General features: G+C 37.9%; 1 protein-coding gene across 5 annotated transcripts in view; it reads left to right on the forward strand.

Annotated features, from left to right (window-relative positions):
• Positions 1–12549, forward strand: part of daam1a (dishevelled associated activator of morphogenesis 1a) — a 183900-nt gene that overhangs the window by 90545 nt on the left and 80806 nt on the right. The gene's annotated exons all lie outside the window — the stretch shown is intronic.

Genomic DNA, 12549 nt, shown 5'->3' on the forward strand with positions numbered 1-12549 from the left:
CCAGCAAAACCTTTTTGCTGTTGGTCAAAAATATAGGGATGTATTTTGGACATCTATAATTGTAATTTTTACTCATTCAGCATCAGGTTCACCTGGTGAACTGTATCAAGCAGTAACTCTAGATTTTGATTGTGGTCAGCAATGGCTTATTCTTCCATTGTGTCTGTAGCCATAAACTAGCAGATCATCCACTTTAGCTTCCAATGTAGGAAAATCACCATCTATCTCATGTAGGCATTGATATTCTTCAGGGCAGTGAAAATGCCAAATGGTATGCAGAACCATTTTATCTCTCAAAGGGTGTCCAGAATGTAGTTAGCTGTCGTTCTTTCATCCAGTTTCACTTGCCAGTAATCTTTGCACCAACGGTGAAAAGTTTTGACTTGCAAATTGTAGTAAAGTGCCTTAAATGATTGGTATAGGGTAGTGAGATCTCTTCAGGGTTTTATTTAGAATATTTGAGTAAATGCATGTTCTTATCTATCTTTGCTTCATTGTCACTGCGCTGCTAACACATTCCATAGATATTGTCACTTTGGATTTACTCTTTTCCAACTGATTTGGAAGTCTCAAACTTCATTTTATTAAAAGCAAGTTAGTAGTCATGTCCTCTTAGCACAAGTGTCATGCCATCTTATAGCCTTTAACCTGATTTGCTAGGTCTTCATTTTTGAATTGACAGGTTGAGCCATTTTGTATAGATCTGTGAAAGTTGTTACTTCATAATGTTATCTCACCAATTGACTTTACTGAACCAATCTATTATACTGTGTATAGTGGTTTGTCAGAATCTTCAGTGGCTGTCTGTCTTTCCTTTTTAATTATATGCTTATAGGCAAAGTTATTCAGCTTTTTATAGTCAGACTATTGCTTTCCTCACTTTTTTTGTGTGATGTCTTCTATAGTGTAGGTGATGCCTTTTAGAATCATAGATCTGTATAGCATGGAAACAGTTTGTCCATGTAAACCAGATATCTTAAATGAATTTCGTCCCATTTGCCAGCATTTGGCCTATATCCCTCTCAACCCTTCCTAATGATGTACCCATCCAGACGCCTTTTTAAATGTTGTAATCACACCAGCTTCCAATACTTCCTCTGGCAGATACATGCACCACCCTCTGAGAGAAAATGTTGCTCCTTGGGTCCCTTTTTATATAGTTTTCCCCTCACCTTAAACCTATCCCTCTAATTTTGGACTCCTCCACCCTAGGGAAGAGACCTTAGCTATTCACCCTATCCATGCCCCTCATGATTTTACATACCTCCTCTAAGGTTACCCCCCCTCAGCCTCCAATGCTCCAGGGAAAACAGACGCAGCCTATTCAGCCTCTCCCTATAGGTCAAACCCTCCAACCCTGGCAACACCCTTGTGAATTTTTTTCTGAACCCTTTCAAGTTTTACACATCCTTCCTATAGTAGGTAGACAAGAATTGCACGCAGTATTAAAAAATGGCCTAACCAGTCTCCTGTCCAGCCACGACATGACCTCCCAATTCATCTCAATGCACTGACCAATAAATGCAAGCGAACCAAACACCGCCTTTACTGTCTTGTCTACTTGGGATTCCACTTTCAAGGAAGTGGTTAGCACTGCTGCCTCATAGCGCCAGGGATCCAGGTTCAATTCCCACCTCGGGCAACTGTCTGTGTGGAGTTTGTCCGGTTTCCTCCCACAGTCCAAAGATTTGCAGGTCAGGTGAATTGGCCATGCTAAATTGCCCCATAGTGTTAGGTGCATTAGTTAGGGGTAAATAGAGGGTGGGAGAATGGGTCTGGATCGTTACTCTGAGGAGGATCTCTGTGGACTTGTTGGAAGCTAAGTTCACAATGTTTTGTATTGATCAGTGGATTTGTTTTTAAATTTATCATGTGGGGCTGAAAGCGTGACTTCAAAGGTTTTTAAGATTTCTGTAATTCTTTGTTCTTGAGGGAGATTAGGATGGAATTTATTTTGAAAACAGTCACTTCACAATAGTGATAAAAGTTGATCTGGTTTGCTGAACAGATCTGTTGCTATTTTATAATTCTGCCATTGTCCATGGAATTTCTAGTTTTGCTTTTCATTCCCTGCCAGTTGAACAGCTAGGGGAAAACCTACAACCATTTCTCTTAGTATTTTCACTGATTCTTTTTCTTCTTTTTCTTTTTTTTCCCGTTGGCAGCTCAGCTCTGCAGCAATGCACACAGCAGTGTGCTTAACGCAAGACCTTTATTGAAGTAAAGCTTAAAATGCTCACCTACAGGGTTTAAAATCGCACAACACCAGGTTATAGTCCAACAGGTTTAATTGGAAGTACACGAGCTTTCGGAGCATTGCTCCTTCATCAGGTAACAACCATCTGATGAAGGAGCGGCGCTCCGAAAGCTCGTGTGCTTCCAATTTAAACCTGTTGGGTTATAACCTGGTGTTGTGTGATTTTTAACTTCGTACACCCCAGTCCAACACCGGCATCTCCAAATCATGACACCTACAGGGTGTGTACTTCATAGTAGAAGTCACTACAGACTAGAAAGGATATGTGTACATAATTTGCATTTGAATTCAAACAGATCCTCCCCTACTCTGCCCTTAACGACAAGAATCAATGTTCCTCACAAACAACAAGCAGAGAAGTGTCTGTAAATACATATAGTGAATATTGTTGAACTGTGTATCTGGCTTCTCTTTGTAAGGGTGTAGTACATTGCTGTGTGATGTAAAACTTGACTGATTACACTGGCAGATGTATCTTGTTATACTGATAATTTCCTCACTTTTCTATGTATTTAGTAAAAAAACAGATCAATATTGTTTAAGATATTGGCAGAATTCCAGTTCCTGCATCAAATGGTACAATGCAATTTTAATTATCAACCCGAAAAGATAGACTGTGAAGTCTAAGATACAGCAAACATTTACTCACTCCTGATACTCCTGAAGTATTTTCTATTCCTATATCCCATATCCCTTTTGAACAGCTGCTTTTGCAGAATTTTGTTAGTTTATTCATGGGATGAGGGTGTTGCTGGCTAGGGCAGCATTTATTACCCATCCCTAATTGTTCAGAGGGCAGATAAGAGTCAACAACGTTGTGTGGATCTGGAGTCATGTGTAAGCCAAATCATCATTAGACTTTAATTCCAAATTTTCTTTTACTGAATTCAAATTCTATGATGGTAGGATTTGAACCCCAATCTCCAGGACATTACCTGGGTCACTGAATTAACAATCCAGCAATAATACCACTGGGCTATTGCCAAATGCAACAATTTAAGTTCTGTTAGCAACTTGATTAGTACAAACAATAAAGTCCCTTCTAAAAGAAAATTTGTGGTTGGCGTCTGTGCATTGTTTCCATGCTATTGATCCACTGAAATAAGTTTTTGGTTATTTCAAAAGTAGAAGAGAATGTTCTAACCAGCTGTGAATGCCTCTTGTTAGGAGTGAACTGTCAGAAGTGAAACAGTGCATACACATTTTTACATATGCATTTTATTATTGTAGGGTGCAGATGTGGAATTAAAACTGTTACAGTACTCATCTCTACAAAATATATATTTACAAAAAGAAATGTAAATCTTTTTTTTCAGCCTTTCCAGTTAACCTTTAAAATTAAGTGACTATTTGAATGTTCCTTGTGCTTCATTTGGAATTAAAATACAAGTGTTTCTAACAGGCAAATCACTGGTTCTGCGATCAAGTAGCTGACTTAGATTGAACTTGGAGGACTTGGAGGCCAAATTCCACAATGCAGTTTGAAAATTTAATTTCAGCTTTACTAGTACCATCTTTTATATAAAACTGAAGGATTTTTTGTATGAAAGCCTGATTATGGTGTTTATCTTCTTTTAGGGAAGAAGCTAGTTGTCTTTGCTGGGTCAGGCTTATTAGTATTTGCAGTTCAAAAGTGATGATGCTTACTTTTTACATTTGAGGTAGCCTAGTATCACTTAGTTACTTCTCTGGGGAACTGGGAATGCTAATGAATCATTCCTTCTTTTTGAACTTTTCAATTATTCCACTTCATATTTAGAAGCACAGCATCTTTTTGATGAATTGCAAGGGGGATAACATTTTCCAAATAACATTGATGTAAAGTGAAACTTATCCCAATCTGCCTGATTTCCAATCCTGTGTATTGACAAGCTTGGGAAACATGACTGGCAATTTTTAAGTTTGCTTTAAGTCCATTTCTGGTATTTTCAAATTTACTGCCCACAGCCCCACAAAGAATCCTCCACGGGCATCAAATTTGACTGAAAGCTGTCCCTTATGGTGCTACTAAAACATTGCATCATCTGCTTTTAAGTAATCCCAATTTTAATGCAACTGACCTTACTGAGAAGTACCAACTTATGTACAAACATTTATTTAACATTGTGTGTCTCAATTGAATTTGGTACCCCTTTTTTTTAGTGGATGAATACACATTTTCCTGTTAAGCTGATCTCCTTGCAGAATTGCAGTTTTAATATGAATTGAGCTACATTCTGAAGCATTCGTTGCTAACAACTGAAAGAAAGCTTTTAAAATTGCATTTATGCCTTAGGGTAGATTCATCTATGTTCCTAGTCCACAGGCCTGGCCTCCTGTCCCTGATCTTTTAATCGGCCAGCTTCTATATTTTCCAGAGACCTTCCTTGCTTTTCTTATTTGTCTTTTCCCATTGACTAGTGTCTTTTGGTAAACTTTTTAGTACTCACTTTCTATAGTTGTCCTTTGGGACTAAGTACCTCATACTGACCATCGAAACTGACTGTCCATCATCAAACAAGCTTGTCAATTGCAACAGTTTGATTATCATAGCTGTGCAATATTTGGATACGAGAGGTACCTGGTTCCTTTCTATTTTCTGACTTCAGAATCTATAAATTTGTAATTCATACTAAGTAATCTTGCATGTTGTACTCGAACAGTCTGGTTCCCATGTTGTACAAATGTTATTTGTCAATAACCACCTTTTGGGACCTTCCATACACTCCCCTATAATAAACTATATCTCCCATGTTTGAAACTGGTTGCCAATGGCCTTAACTTGTACCTTGAGGATCACTGAACTCTGAGACTTGGGATTTAATGAAAACTTTTTTGTCTGCCTGCAATGCATTCAAATGTTCCAACAAAGCAGAGGTAATTTGGCTCCTTCCGAAGATGTTGGCTGATTGCTTTTTTACTGATTGAATTTTAGGATTCCTATCAAAAGCTAATTGATATGGACTGCATCCTCCCATCATCTCCAAAGAATTGTTAGCCCTTTGTACAGCCCACACTAGCGCAGGCTATAATTTACACTTTGGATCTGCAAATGTTTTATGAATTATTTCACCTTATACTGCATGATTCCTTTACCGTACTATTATTCTTTCTGCTTCTGTATTCATGAGTGTCATATTCCTATCCATGCAGGCATTTCTGAATTCAATATCGACAAATTCCCTACCATTTTCACTGAAGTTTTCAGTGGTCCAAGTCAGGACCTTATCCACTTTTTTCTATTACCTTTATCCATACTTATTTTCTTATCTTTACAATTATTTTAATTATTTTGTGGGATGCAGGTGTTGCTGGTTGGCCTGCATTTATTGCCTATCCCTATTTGCCCTTGAGAAGATGATGAGCTGCCACCTTGAATTGCTTCAGTCTGCCTGCTGTGGGTTGACCCACGATGCCATTAGGGAGGAAATTCCAGGATTTTGACCTAGCAGTGAAGGAATGGTGACATATTTCCAAGTCAGGATGGTGAGTGTCTTGTAGGAGAACTTGAAGGTGCTGTTCCCACATATCTGCTGCCCTTGTCCTTCTAGATGGAAGTGGTTGTGGGTTTAGAAGGTGCTGTCTGAGGATCTTTGAATTTCTACTTAGAGTACACGCTGCTGCTGCTGAGCATTGATGGTGGAAGGTGTGGATGCAGTGCCAATCAACGGGGCTGCTTTGACTTGGATGGTGTCAAACTGCTTGAGTGTTGTTGAGGCTGTATTCATTTGGGCATGGAGAGTATTCCATCACACTTATGACTTGTCTTGTTTTGGACAGGCTTTGGGGAATCGGGAGGTGAGTCACTCTAGCCTCTGATCTGCTCTTGTAGCCATTGTGTCTATGTAATGAGTCCAGTTGAGTTTTTAATCAATGATAACTCTCAGGATGTTGATAGTGGGGAATTTGGTGATAGTAATACAATTGAATATCAAGGAGTGGTGGTTAGATTGTTTGTCTCTCATTGGTGATGGTCATAGCTTGGCACTTGCCACTTGTCATCCCAAGTCTGGATAATATCCAGATTTAATTGCATTTGACTGCTTCAGTGTCTAATTCATTGTGAATGGTGCTGAGCATTGTGCAATTGTCGGTGAATATTCTGACTTCTAACCTTATAATTTGAGAGCAGGTCATTGATGAAGCAGCTGAAGATGATTGGGTCTAGGACACTACCCTGAGGAACTCCTGCAGAGATGTCCTGGAGCTGAAATGATTGACTTCCAGCAACCATGACCATCTTCCTATGTGCCAGCTATGACTCTAACCACCAGAGCAATTTCCCCTGATACCCACTGATTGCAGTTTTGGCTAGGGCTCTTTATTGCCACATTCATTCGAATGCAGCCTTAATGTCAAGGGCTGTCACCCTCTCATCACTTCTGGAATTCTGCTCTTTTGTCCCGGTTTGAACCAAGACTGTAATGAGATCAGGAGTGGCCCTGGCAGAGCCCAAACTGGGTGTTACTGACCAGGTTATTACTGAGCAGGTGGTGCTTGATAGCGCTGTTGATGACATCTTCCATCACTTCATTGATTATCAGCAGTAGACTGATATAGTGGTAATTGGATGGGTTGGATTTGCTTTTTATGTGCATGACATACTTGGGTAATTTTCCACATTATTGGGTAGATGCCAGTGTTGTAACTGTACTGGAAGAGTTTGGCTAGGGGAGCAGCAAGATCTGGAGCACAAGTCGTCTTTCTTGAAATCATGTGGAGTGAATCAAATTGGCTGAAGTCTAGTATCTGTATTGTTGATGACCACTGGAGGCGGCCGAGATGGATCATCCACTTGGCAATTCCGGCTGAAGATGACTGCAAAAGCTTCAACCTGATCTTTGCACTGATGTGTTGGGCTCTTCCATCATTAGGATTGACAAAATCTACTTACTAAATCAAGAAAATGGAAAATGATTTTTCCCCTTTTTAATCCTATATCTTTAAATTCCTGTCCACTAGCTCACTGAAATCTCTTGCAAAGGGCAGAATTACAAAAAACTGTGCCCTACAATAGTTTTATAAAGCTAACATCTGTCGTTTATCTCTTCTGTGAACTTATCTTGCTCTGAGTTTTATTACTGCATCCTTTTATTAAAATTTTCAACTTTTGAGAATGATAGGCAAATTGCCTATGGAATTTGACCCTTTAAATGACCCTTTAATCTTCTAAATGTACACTTAGTGATATCAGTAACGGGTTTTTGATGTCTTTTTATGGAGAGGTTATGTTTGCTAAAAGAATGCAATGGTCTCCTGATTGTGTATAAATTGCAAATTCAAAGATTTTCCAAACACAGTAGCTTTTTTTATCTCCATGCCCAGTTTCATCTGTACCTTTTTTCATTGGTATCCTACTCAATAACAAGAGTATTTCACTGGATACTACATTCATGCTAATAAGATTATTTGATTCTGGCTATTTTACAATAAGTAAGCACATTATTTTCAATGGTTTTAGTATTCTAATATCTCTGAATTTGAAACTGGAGGAATCTCAAATTCCTTCAATCTTTCACAATCCTTTGTGCTCAGACCAGTTGCATTTTAGCCAGTCAATTCTACACACCAATAAACATGCATCCGTTGTCCAACACTGCATAATTGAAAGACACTACCATCAACACATTCCTCCATTGGGCTGTAACTTTATGATCAATACACTGCAATCTTTGACATGTATCGCATCTTCCTCAGAGTCTTACATCTCATGTTGAATTTCAAATGTTTTACTATAATTTTGGTACAGTTCATGACAGAGGCACTTTGAATTGTACCTAAAATATTGTGCCGAAACTGAGTACTTTGTGGGTTTACTTGCTCATTATAAATCCTAATTGTTCATCTTTTCTCAAAATTATCAATAGCATTTCTGTCCTCTTTTCTATTGATTATACTTCTCCTTGTACACTGTCACCTATGACCAGTCTTTAGACACTGTTGCCAGTTTATTAATGTTGAAAACAAAATGGATGATGCAGTCATCGATTGCCCATTTGTGCTATGACTTGTGCTGGAAAGGAATGCCTTCAATTTTTTAAAAAACGCCTTTGACATATGCCCTAGCAGTGTATGTTTATGTACAAATTTAACTTCTGTCAAAAATTGATCCATGTCCATACTTAATACTCTGGCACAGTCCAATAACTTAATGTCAGCACAGATTGGGGAATTTTCAAATGAAATTTCTGCACCCTCAAAACCTATTGAATGCCATTAAGTACTCTAATATATTACTGACCTTAGTAATTCTAAGTTTGCCAAGATCTGATCATGCCTCATAGCAGTCAAGAAGCCATCTTTTAGATAAATGTAATCAGTGAAAGTTAACCATGTGTCCAAATCATAAACTGTATTTAAATTATCAGGCTCCAATTCACAATCTTCTCATCTTGCTTTCATATAGTAATTAAAGTGTTAAAGCCATATCTTGCTTTCTCTTTGGAGAAACAATTAAGTTCACATGGTAACTTAATTCTTCCAATGGTCATAAGGCTCATTTTCAGAAAACAGTGAGAGTAGTCATAAACTGAAACTTTACATTTTTTGGTCATCCATCCTCTACTCACAATGGTGTACACAAGATAACTGCTCAAATAGAGTTCAAGTCCACACTTTTTTTAAGTAGGCACTTTTTTTCAGTCAACCACAATCCATAAAACTCGCCCCACTGATTACTAGCACCCCATATTTATCACACCCAACTAACACTTAACAAATCCACATCCTTTCCCACATTCTGTTAGGTTCAGGCATTCCTTCAGACCATGTAAATGCCATAATACAGTAGTCTGAGAATTTTATTTCCTATCACTGAAGCAGCATTGCTAATTTAAAATCAGGTTTTCCCCTAATTCTAAACTTTGAAGGAAATTAGCCTATGACCTGCATTGTGGTAATTGAAACAAAACATACTTTGGTCAGTAAGATGTAATTATCTTGATTGCTTCACATTTGTATTTAATATTCTTGTGTTGCAATATATTACTTGCTGTACACATTTTCTGCTGAAAATGGAATTTAAAGTAGTAGTGTCACCATTAATCTCAAATGGCAGGCATTCTGGATCGTTGTCCTGAGACCCTAAGAGCGTCCCCATCCTGACCCCTGATTCAAATGCTGTACTTCGATATCTAGCAAATCCTATGCGCAAAATATTAACCAGTTGTTAGGCATGATTTATAGACATAGAATAGTTAGATTTTATTTTGTCAAGTGTGAATATTGTGACTTGCTCATTTGTTTTGCTGTTGTATAGTTTCTATTCCTAATAAGTACACTTTTCATTGCCCCTTGCATTGTTATATTGTCCATTGAACAATACTACTATCTTAACTACACTGGTTTTAACAAATGATGTCACTTCTCGTGGTAGGGGCAATAATGATAACACTGTTACAGATAATTTAGAACAATTCCTCAAGTATTATTTTGAATAGCTGTTACTGTTCTATTTGTAGGAGAAATAAGGAGGGCAATTTTAGTGGAACTTGAAAATTGAGCAGGTTAGATTGTTGAATGGACTGAAAGTGGGTGGGAGAGAGGCAATGTCAATAAGGTGGAACATGGGGAAGGAGTTCAAGCAACAGCAAATGATCAGATTAGTAGAAAGAGTTGTATCAAGTGGTACTCTTCATTTCAGTGTGTATAAAGATGTGTTTCTCACGTTGATTCTGATTATGCACTTATTGTTTGACAGTGCATCTTTAATTATAAAGATTCCCCCTCAATGTTCTTAAAAAGATTTGAAATTTTAATGAAATAGTTATGCAGCAATTTTGAACAGATCAAAGTTAATTGGATTCAACTTTAGTTCATGAGTAGTTTTTGGAACTTTAAATACATGTCATGTGTGCCTGTGAGCAAACATTTGATCGCTATCCCTTTTGTTTGGAACATTGGTGTACAATGCGTGACAAGTAATTTATCCAATTGAATAATTAATCACATTTCATTACAAAGGACTGCATTTAGCTGGAGACTGCTTCCTTGTGTCTGTTTAATGTGTCCTGTATCTAGGTCATTCACTTTCAGCAGCTGTACTATAATATCAATTGTATGATTTATTTCAAAATATGGAGCTTCGTTTGAGTCAAATTATGATATTGTTGGTTAACATTATGCTCTGTAGAGGCTTTACTTACAGTTCGATTTATTATTACAAACAAAGTATATTGGAAAAAAATTCTGCTTTGTTTAGCTGAATAACAAGGTTTCAAGTAGGGTGTTTGTTTTCCTGCAATCACATTAGAACAGCTGTTCAAGATCAGGATAATATTCAGTACATCTGTTCTGTGGTCTGCTGTCTATTCAGTCTTCCAAAAACAGGAAAACAGTAATGTGCTGACAGGTCCCAAGAATAAGAAAATTGTTACAAGGGTTCCATGAAAGCTTTGCCATTTCCAATAAAACATGTTGCTTATATTGTGAAGGATAAAATTGTACAGACAAAAATAAGTCCCGTGTTTTCATTTGTAAAATTCTTCTTTTAATGTTGCCAAATTTTTGACTTTTTTTTTTCGTTTCAGGCTCATCTTTGAGTATGATTCCCTTCCACTACATATTTTGCCTAAGCCTAAATATCAGTATTTGAGTCATCACACTCAAACCAGTTGTTTCCCACCTGACCCTGCTATATATACTACTCAGTTATTGGATTTTATTTAGCAAACTAACCCTAGCTGATTGTTATGCTCCCCCTGCCCCACCTCTGCAAACCCTTTATACTCTGCTAATTTTCTATTTTTAGGTTAAATCTACTCTTATGCATTGCTGTAACATATCTAACTGTACTGACCATCCTAGAGCTATATGGTGGTATTTTGGCAGTTTACTTGGAAAGTGTTAAAATGCTATATGGAATGATGAGTGAGAAACATATAGCAACACTGTCCTGTCAGGATTGGGCTGAAGTGTCACAATGTATTCAAATTTAGTACTACAATGTTGTTTATTTATATTTATGTACAAGAAAGAATGCATGCAAGGAAGTATGTGTGTTATAAACAATAATGGAAAGTCATAGTCTATTCAGATTCCCATAACATTGCTCAAGAGATGTTAATTGATGTGCTATTTTACAACACATACATTTATGCCTCTTATAGTACAATGTATTTGCTGAGGTGTTGAACCTTACCTTTTCCTGGATGTAAGTTTGCTGGCTGAGCTGGAAGGTTTACTTTCAGATGTTTCATCACTATACTAGGTAAGATCAGTGAGCCACCAGATGAAGCACTGGTGGTATGGCCTGCTTTTTGTGTTTAGGTTTCCTTGGGCTGGTGATGTCATTTCCTATGGTGATGTCATTTCCTGTTCTTTTTCTCAGGGGGTGGTAAATGGGATCCAAGTCGATGTGTTTATTGATAGAGTTCCAGTTGGAATGCCATGCTTCTCTGAATTCCTGTGCGTGTCTTTGTTTGGCTTGTCCTAAGATGGATGTGTTGTCCCAGTTGAAATGGTGTCCTTCCGCATCTATATGTAAAAGTACTAGTGAGAGTGAGTGATGTCGTCTTGTGGCTAGCTGATATTCATGTATCCTGGTGGCTAGTTTTCTGCCTGTTTGTCCAATGTAGTGTTTGTTACAGTTCTTGCAAGATTTTCTGTAAATGACGTTAGTGTTGCTTGTTGTCGGTATGGGGTCTTTCAAGTTCATTAGCTTCTGTTTTAGTTTGTTGGTGGGTTTGTGGGCTACATGATGCCAAGAGGTCTGAGTAGTCTGGCAGTCATTTCCCAGATGTCTTTGATGTAGGGGAGAATGGCTAGGGTTTCTGTTTTGCTTGTTTGAGTTTGTTGCTGAGAAATCGGCAGACTGTGTTAATTGAGTATCCATTCTTTTCTAATATACAGTATAGGTGATTTTTCCTTTGCTCTTTGTCGTTCCACATAAATAAAAAGTGGGCCATACCACCAGTGCTTCATCTGGAGGCTCACTGATGATGTTACCTAGTATGGTGATGAAGCGTCTGAAAACGAACCTTCTAGCTCAGTGAGCAAGCCTACAACCAGAACCTCAACCTGAGCTACAAACCTTCTCAAAATCCACCATACCTATTCCTTTTAAGTCAGATCTTTACCAATTGATGTTGCTGATCGACTTTCATAGGTTAAGCAGAGTATTTTGTAAGAAAAACATCTTCACCCAGCAGATATTACCAGCGCTTGCAAGAATGTTGACCCATTGAAGTTGCAGAGCAAAGAGAAATGTCCAGGGTGCAAGCAAATGTTTGGCTCCAGGTCAGAAGAACATGACCTTTTGATACCCTATGAAAAATATATTTGATGACCTGCATTAAATTGTTTTTTTAAATTGA

Source organism: Chiloscyllium plagiosum, chromosome 10 (assembly GCF_004010195.1).
Source record: "Chiloscyllium plagiosum isolate BGI_BamShark_2017 chromosome 10, ASM401019v2, whole genome shotgun sequence".
NCBI lineage: Eukaryota > Metazoa > Chordata > Chondrichthyes > Orectolobiformes > Hemiscylliidae > Chiloscyllium > Chiloscyllium plagiosum.